We start from the raw sequence: 7,773 nt of genomic DNA, 5'->3' as shown, positions 1-7,773 counted from the left end.
GACATCAGGAAGAATTTTTTCCCAGAAAGGGTGGTCAGGCATTGGGAGGGGCTGCCCAGGGAGGTGGTGGAGTCCCCATCCCTGGAGGCACCCAAGGAACTCCTGCATGTGGCACTCAGAGCTCTGGTGGAAATGCTGGAGCTGCAGAGCTCAGGGATGAGAAGAAAATGAGAAGAAAGCTGGGAGACACCACAGGACAAGCGATGACCACAATAGTTTATCTATTTCTCATGTTTGATGTCCACACCCTCCTGGGGGAATCTGGCCAAGCTCTTCAGTCCTTCAGGGTCCATTTTCTCCCAGCAGCACTGGGCAGGTGAAGAAGGCCACTGAATGGGACGCCCTGGAACCTCACGGGCGAGCCAGCCGGGGCCCTGGGCATGCACTCAGGTTGCACAGGAAGCTCTGGCAGCAGTAGGAGGTGTAGGTGGCCAGGCCCAGGAGGAAGTTGTGGTGTGGGCAGGTGCTGGAGCACTTCTTGGTGATCCTCTTCCAAAGGGACAAAAAGCCTGGCCCAGAGAAGGGAGAGAGCAGGATTAGCAATGGGATTTCTTGAGTGATCTTTGAGCAGGATGGAGTTGGGTTGATGAGTCCCATTGTCCCCCCACAGCCCCAGAGATCAGCATGAGACCCATCGTGGTCCTACCACAGCCCAGGAATTGTTGGTGACCTCCTAGACAAGGAATTCCACACCCATGCTGGGCATCCAGCACTTCCCAGCATGGATCCTCATATCAAGACTTTTTTAGGTGTACAATGACAACATTCATTCCTGCATTTAAATCACATTTCTAGGCTTCTCTGCTTGAGGGAAATAATTCTGTTTCCCTCTAAATCTGGCTTGCATCAGAAATGGCAGCAGGATCAGGGAAGGGATTTTTCCCCCTTCTTATCACTGGTGAGGCCACACCTCAAACCATGGTATCAGTTTCTGGGCCCTCACAGCAACAAAGAAATTGAGGAGCCGGAGCATGTCCAGAGAAGGGAATGGAGCTGGGGAAGGGTCTGGAGCACCAGGAGTAGCTGAGGGAGATGGGAGGGGCTCAGCCTGGAGAAAAGGAGGCTCAGGGGGGATCTTTTCACTCTCTGCAACTCCCTGAGGGTGCAGCCAGGATGGGTTTGGGCTCTCCTCCCAGGGAACAAGGAATCAAGGTTCAAATTTTTTTATTCTTCCTCTGAACGATACTTCTTCTCTCAATGTCCCCTGATTTTCAACGGAGGAACAAAACAACTGAAGAGGAAAATCTCCGTGTGTGATGGAGAGAATTCCAAACCTTCAGCACTGGCAGGTTGGGTTAGAAAGGGCTCCACCTCCAACTTGTGCTTCCCAGCCACTCCTGAGCCCATCACAAATCCAGCCCAGACCTCTCATCCCATTCCTGAGTCCCCACGAGGGGAGCCAGAACCAGCACCTACCGATTCCTACAGAGGCCACATTGGTGACACAGTACTCGTCCTTGTCCGAGCACTTCTCAGCCTTCAGGCAGCTCCAGTTGCTTTGTTCCCAGTTGCAGGTGTAGCAGTACAGAGCATTTGCTGCAGGAAGAGACACAAAGCAGGGAAGAAGGAGATGGAATCATCCTGGCTTGTGATGAGGCCAGGAGGACCAGGGCAGGGATTGTTCCTCTGTGCTGGGCACTGCTGAGGCCATGCCTGAAATCCAGTTGTCCAGTTTTGTCCCCTCATGACAAGAAAGACTTTGAGGGGCTGGAGCGTGTCCAGGGAAAGGAACGGAGATGGGGAAGGGTCTGGAGCACCAGGATGGGCTGAGGGAGCTGGGAAAGGGGCTCATTCTGGGGAAAAGGAGGCTCCAGGGGGATCTTCTGGCTCTGCACAACTCCCTGACAGGAGGGTGCAGCCAGGTGGGATCAGGCTCTGCTCCCAGGGAACAAGGGACAGAACAAGAGGAAAAGGCCTCAAACTACACCAGGCGAAGCTCAGGTTGGACATCAGAAAGAATTTCTTCACAGAAAGGGTGGTCAGGCACTGGAAGGGGCTGACCAGGGAGGTAGAGTCCCTGTCCCCAGAGGTGTCCAAAGAATGCCTGGACATGGCACTCAGAGCTCTGGTGGAGAACAAAGGTTGGACTTGAGGATCTTGGAGGTCTTTTCCAACCTAAATGATTCTGGGATTCTGTGAAATTCCAGCAGCAAAAATCACCCCCTACTTTTCATGGAATCCCAAATACACAAGCTGCAGGTCTGATAAAAGCCATGGAGCTGAAAGACCCAATCCACTCTTCCTATGCCACATCCAGCCTGGCCTTGGACACTTCCAAGGACAGGGCAGCCAGAGCTTCTCTGGGAATCCTGTGCCAGGGCCTCACCACCCTCACAGGGAAGAATTTTTTCCATATATCCAACCTAAATTTCCACTCCTTCAATTTGATAGGCCAAGGGCACCAAGTTTGATGTGATGCTTGGAGCAGGGAAGGACAGGAACTCCTGGAGGAGTTTCCAAGGATGTCCCAAGGCCTGGGGTCACATTTTCTACTTGCTGGGGACTATTAAACTGCAGCCTAATTAGGCAGAAAGCACTGGCAGATGAAGAGGGTTAATTGGGACCTCCATGGCTTAGAAAAGTCAGGCTCCCACGCCTTTGTCTTTGGGTGGAACATCAATGCCCCCAAAAAGAAATCCAGAACCTGGATTAAAGGACAAAGAAGATGAGGAGAAGGATTTTTTTACTCTTTGCTGTGAGAATTCAGCCCTAAGACACATGCAGTGAATGCTTAATTTTTACTGCCTGGATAATCCAGTGTGGATTAGGCCTGGCTTCATTTAGGCACTGAGGACAACCTCCCTGTCTCCCAGGCCTTGTTAACACTTGGAAATCTGTCAGGATCACTGTTCTGGTGAGTGAACAAAGCTAAATAGCAGAAAGGTATTCCTAGGACACAGTGAGCCAGAAATAACTATTCCAAGGAATTCTTTTTCTGCACCAGACATGTGGCACAATTCCAAGTGCTGGCAAAGCCTGTCCCACTCTCCAAAATGAGGAAAAGGTTTATTCTCTCTGCTCTACAGAGGATATAGGATCATATTCCATAAAGAAGGCTCTGACTTAATTTACCATCTCTCCATGAAATAAAATGCACAATCTATAACACAATTACTATGCAAATACCCACCACCATTAACCCATTCAGCCCACATCCCAACTTCTCACTAATTCCCTTTGTCCCAAAATCTCTCAAGTCAGCAAGCTGTGGGCTCATGGAGATGGGTAGAAACAGCTGCACAGGGCCAGATGTTGTAGGTGTGGCCCTCATGGATGAGGAACACAGAGCATTGTGCTGCCTTCATCAAAATTTAGGAATAACCACAGCCTTGCACCACCCTGACAGGAAAACACCCTGGAAAGTCTCTCAAAGGCAGACTAGTGGGGACTGCCTCCTTTATTCTGTCTGGTTTCCATAAAAATCCAGCAGGACAGGGAAATTTCCAGTCAAAAAATAAACTTTCCACACACCCAGACTGAGATTCTAGATAAAAACCCCCAAAGCGAGCACTTCATCCTTCACCTGCACCATTCCAAGAGCTGAGGAGCTCTCTTCCATGATTTCTCTCCCTGGATATGAGGCATTCCTACCTTTAAAACACTCAGCTATACTTTATCTAGGAGCAAACCTCACCTTGAGCTGCAAATAGGACCAAAGCCAGCACCACAAGGAGGGAGAACTTCATCTTCTCCCGGTCGTCTCCGCAGCCCAGGAAAAACACCCTCACCTGGGGACAGGATATAAATCTTCCCTGCCTTTGGACGGGGTGATGAGGAAGCCAACGATTTGGAAAGAGTGGGCAGGGATCATGGATTAGATGAGAGGCCAGGAATGCTCGTGGGTTGTTTTCTCACCTCGGCATTGCCTTCAGGCTGGGCTGATGATTCCAGGGAGCAGTGAAAGCACTCTGGGAATTCACACCATTTATTGGGATTAATCCTTTAATTCATCTCTGGTCAAGCCAGCAGTGCTGTTGATGTCAGGGTGGGGGTTTTGTTCTGATCATTGCATCTGTGGAAAGGAAAATGGGAACAAGTGATATAAATTAATGGAGTTGTCTGGGTGGATTACGCCAAGTCCATTTCCAGGGTTAGACCTGGAGAACTCCCAATGTCTACAGTCAGGGTAAACCAAGCTGGATATTCATGGGGACAGGAAATACATAACTTGGTTACCTACAAAGTCTTAAATCATAAAATCATCAAATGGTTTGGGTTGGAATGGACTTTAAAGACCATCTCATTCCAACCCCCTCCCAGGGACAGGGACACCTTGCAGGTGCCTCCAAGCTCCAGCCAACCTGGCTTTGAGCACTTCCAGCAAGGGTTAAAAGTATCTTCGTCCCCTTTTTCCATGGAGCATCCAATTCAAAGTCCTGCTCAATACCAGTCAGACAAAAACGTTCTCAGCCTTTACAATTTCTCTGCATGGAAGGGGTGGAGCTGGAGCTGATAACTTCATCCCTTCTGGGGCTTCCATCTGACTGCCGGTCCCACTTGTGCTTCCAAGGAAAGAGTTATCAGGATGTCCAGTGCTGGACATCAGCAGACACCTCCATGAATCACCAAGCCACCAAGGAGCAGAGAGGGTGAAGCAAGAGGAGCCCCTTGGAGTGAAGCCACTCGGGCCATCAGGTGTCTGCTTATCCCTTCCTTCTCCACCCTGCAGGAGAAGAGAGCAGAGACTGAGACAGCCTGGGATTTAAGAGATGGAAAAGCAGAAGAGGAAGAGGGTCCAAAAACATGTGGAAGAAAGATGGATAAGGCGAGGGTTAAAATGACCGGGGTCAACATGATTTTTTTGGCAGGAGCTAAGAGACATGAGCAAAATTCCCTGAAACAGAGGAGATGCTCATCCAAGACATTCAGAGCATTCAGTGGGATCAATCACTGACCACAGTGAAGGCACAGCCAGAGGAAGTTCAGAGACACCAAAACCCATCACATCTTCCTTTTCAAGGAAAAAAAAGCTGGGGGAAATCTTGCAGGGAGCTTTTTTTTTTTGCTCGATTCACAGATATTTTGGGAGTTTCTCACACCACTGGCTCTGCTGACATAAAACTGGATCAACAGGATGGGGAAGTCAGCCCTGATAACCCCAGGAGCACTGGCCATTCCTCTCCCATGGATCTGCACCTGGGTGTGGAGAGGATAAACCACATCTCTTGCCCAAGAGATGAACTGGTGCCAGGCTTGGGGACTGCGTGCCCCAGGAATGCCGGAGGGAGGAGGTGTGTCAGTGCTGCCAGGTGTCACAAGGCAGTGATCAAAGAGCAGGACCTGTTCCAGGGAATAAGGATTGGCCAGCTTGATTCATCGTGGCATCAGGGGTGACTCTTTGGGGGAGTCTGGAGGTCAGCCTGGGAAGGCAAGGCTTAGCATCCTGCAGCAGTGGGAGCACCCTGGAAAAGCTCTGTCCTTTTGTTTTCACCAGTTCTGACTGGTTTTTTGAGGGAAAAAATGGGAAAATAATTGTGTTACTCTTCAGTATGATTGAGATTGTGGATTCTCCACCCCTAGAAGTGTTCAAAGCCAGGTTAGACGGGGCTTGGAGCAACCTGGGATAGTGGAAATTGTCTCTGCCCATGGCAGGGTGTTGAAACAAGAGGGTCTTTGAGGCCCCTTTTAACCCAAACCATTCCATGATTAACAACATTTATTCCCTCAGTTCCAAGAACTGATGACACAAATATCTCCTGCCTGACACAGATCCAGAGAGAAATTACCAAGTCCAGGGATTCAAATCTGCTTCTCACTGACAGCCAGAAGAGGATCTCCAAGGCCATGGGAAGTGGTCCACCACAGCTCCACTGGCAGGAGTGGCTTGAGGGACAGGTGGGATGATGGACAACAGTGCACAATGGGTCAATTCCCGTTTTGGGGGTTGCTGGTGGCCCACTGAACCAGATTTTTGGGAAGTTACCAGCCTTGGGGATGTGTGAAGCAGGTGTGAGGTGTGGCACTGCCGTGGCTGGCATTTCCTCAGGATGGTGGTGTCATCCTGGATGGCCAACACATGGAAGCAGCATGACTGGAGCATGGAAGGCTTGGCTGGGTCAGGGCAAAGACCTGGAAGAAAGTGTCCCAGTATCCACAAGTTCCAGCTGTGGCAGTAAATTCAGCTTTTCTAGGACCATCTCCAGCACAGAGGTCAAGAGGCAGATATCAGTCTCTTGGGAATAATCCTTCCTTTGTGTCACCTCCTCTGTTTAATTCCAGATATTACACAGAATAATGATGGTTGATGCATCTTAGAACCTTGCCAGGGAATGTGCCAACAATTAAACCAATTAATTAGATGTTATGGATGTTCCAGACCAGGGATGTTCCTAGCAACTGTTTATTTCCCTAGTTTAGGGTTCATCCTTGGAGATTAGGCCCTTGCAAGCATTTAAATCACATCCTTCAGGATGAGAACTTGATCCTGGACTTTACTCTTGGCTCTGGAACACTGCACTACATGCCTGCGCTGAAACCATGGAAATGTGGCTTTGTTTGCCTAACCTCTGGAATGTTCTGGCTGTTGAATTCTCCTGGATGTAGAACAGAGATTGGAAGTCAAGGAAGAGGGATCTGCTCATTTTTTGGGAGCCTTGGGCTCTTCTCAAAAATGGTCTCGGAAAAGAATCCACATAGGAAACGCAGACATGAGGAAGGACAGAAACATCATGGGACCTTTTCCTGTTATATGTCCTGAAGTTTTTAGCCACTCAGCTCCCCTGTGGTCAGAGGGTGACACACCTGCCTCATCCCTTTTCAGGTGGCACCTCAGGAGATTCCCAGATAATTCCATCTATCCCTCTCCCTCTGTTTTGCCTTTCCCCACCCAGTCCTAGCACATCAGAGGTCGCAGGATGGAATTGATTCTCAACTCCAGGGATATTCCAGCCCTAAATAAAACCCACTGAAGAAATTGCAGAGTCTTGCTCTCCCCATCCTTTTTTTTTTTTTTTTTTGTGTGGAGTTTTTGAAGGAAGAAGAGGCCAAATATGGCACCACTTTTTGACATGAATGACAGCACTTTGAAGGAGAGGGTGGCCCTGGGAGAAGAGGAACTGTGTGTATTGAGCACCTCCTGGATGACTGAGAGCTCCAGCTCTTCCCTTCCTCGACCCAACGACAGTGAAAAGTGATTTTCTCTCCCTCTTTTTTCCCCATCCCTTCTCCACAGGGGATTTCTCTGTGCTGATCCTGCAAGGCTCATTCTTTTCATCCTGCCTGGTTGTGACCTCGTCAAAATCAGGAGACCAAGATGAGCTGTCACCACCATGCCCCTGACACTGACCTGGCCTCACCTCAGACCCTCACAGGTGCTCGGATTCCAGGGAAACCCAGAGGAGCTTGGAGTTCATCCCACACAGGCTTAAGTCCTTTGCACATCAAATCATGGAAGGACTTGATCCTTGTGGCTGCTCCTGCTAATCCCCCATATTTTCCCCATTCCTGGATGTTCTCCATGTCTATTTCCATGGGGAAGAGACACTCAGGATCAGGAACCAAACATGGGTAACCCAGGGCTGGGGTACACCAAGGTGTTGAAATCCTGAGAATTTGCCCTTTGGCTTCCTCTCTTCCAAGCAGGGCAGAGAAATGGTGCTCCAGGGCCATCCCAAATCCCTGGTTATGGATATTACCTGATTTTATGGTGTCTCTGGGGCTCCTGTATTGCCCAAATCCCAGCTGGATCTGGATTAGGTCACAAAAAGGATTACACCTGTAATTGGGGACATTATTAGGGGGGATCCAACTGCCCTTCAAGTTTCCCTGGGGCTG

The 7,773-nt window shown here is 49.5% G+C and overlaps 1 long non-coding RNA gene across 1 annotated transcript; it reads right to left on the bottom strand.

Moving 5' to 3' along the window:
- Positions 1–204: 204 nt before the first annotated feature.
- LOC137463690 (uncharacterized) lies at positions 205–1,678 on the bottom strand. Its single transcript, XR_010993967.1, has 2 exons — positions 1,417–1,678; positions 205–509 (listed from the first exon to the last, which is right to left on the bottom strand). It is a non-coding gene; the product is annotated as an uncharacterized lncRNA (long non-coding RNA).
- Between the last annotated feature and the right edge of the window lie 6,095 nt (positions 1,679–7,773).

Source organism: Anomalospiza imberbis, chromosome 1, assembly GCF_031753505.1.
Source record: "Anomalospiza imberbis isolate Cuckoo-Finch-1a 21T00152 chromosome 1, ASM3175350v1, whole genome shotgun sequence".
NCBI lineage: Eukaryota > Metazoa > Chordata > Aves > Passeriformes > Viduidae > Anomalospiza > Anomalospiza imberbis.
The sequence above is the reverse complement of the archived record's forward strand: the minus strand, read 5'-3'. Positions and strand labels throughout refer to the sequence as shown.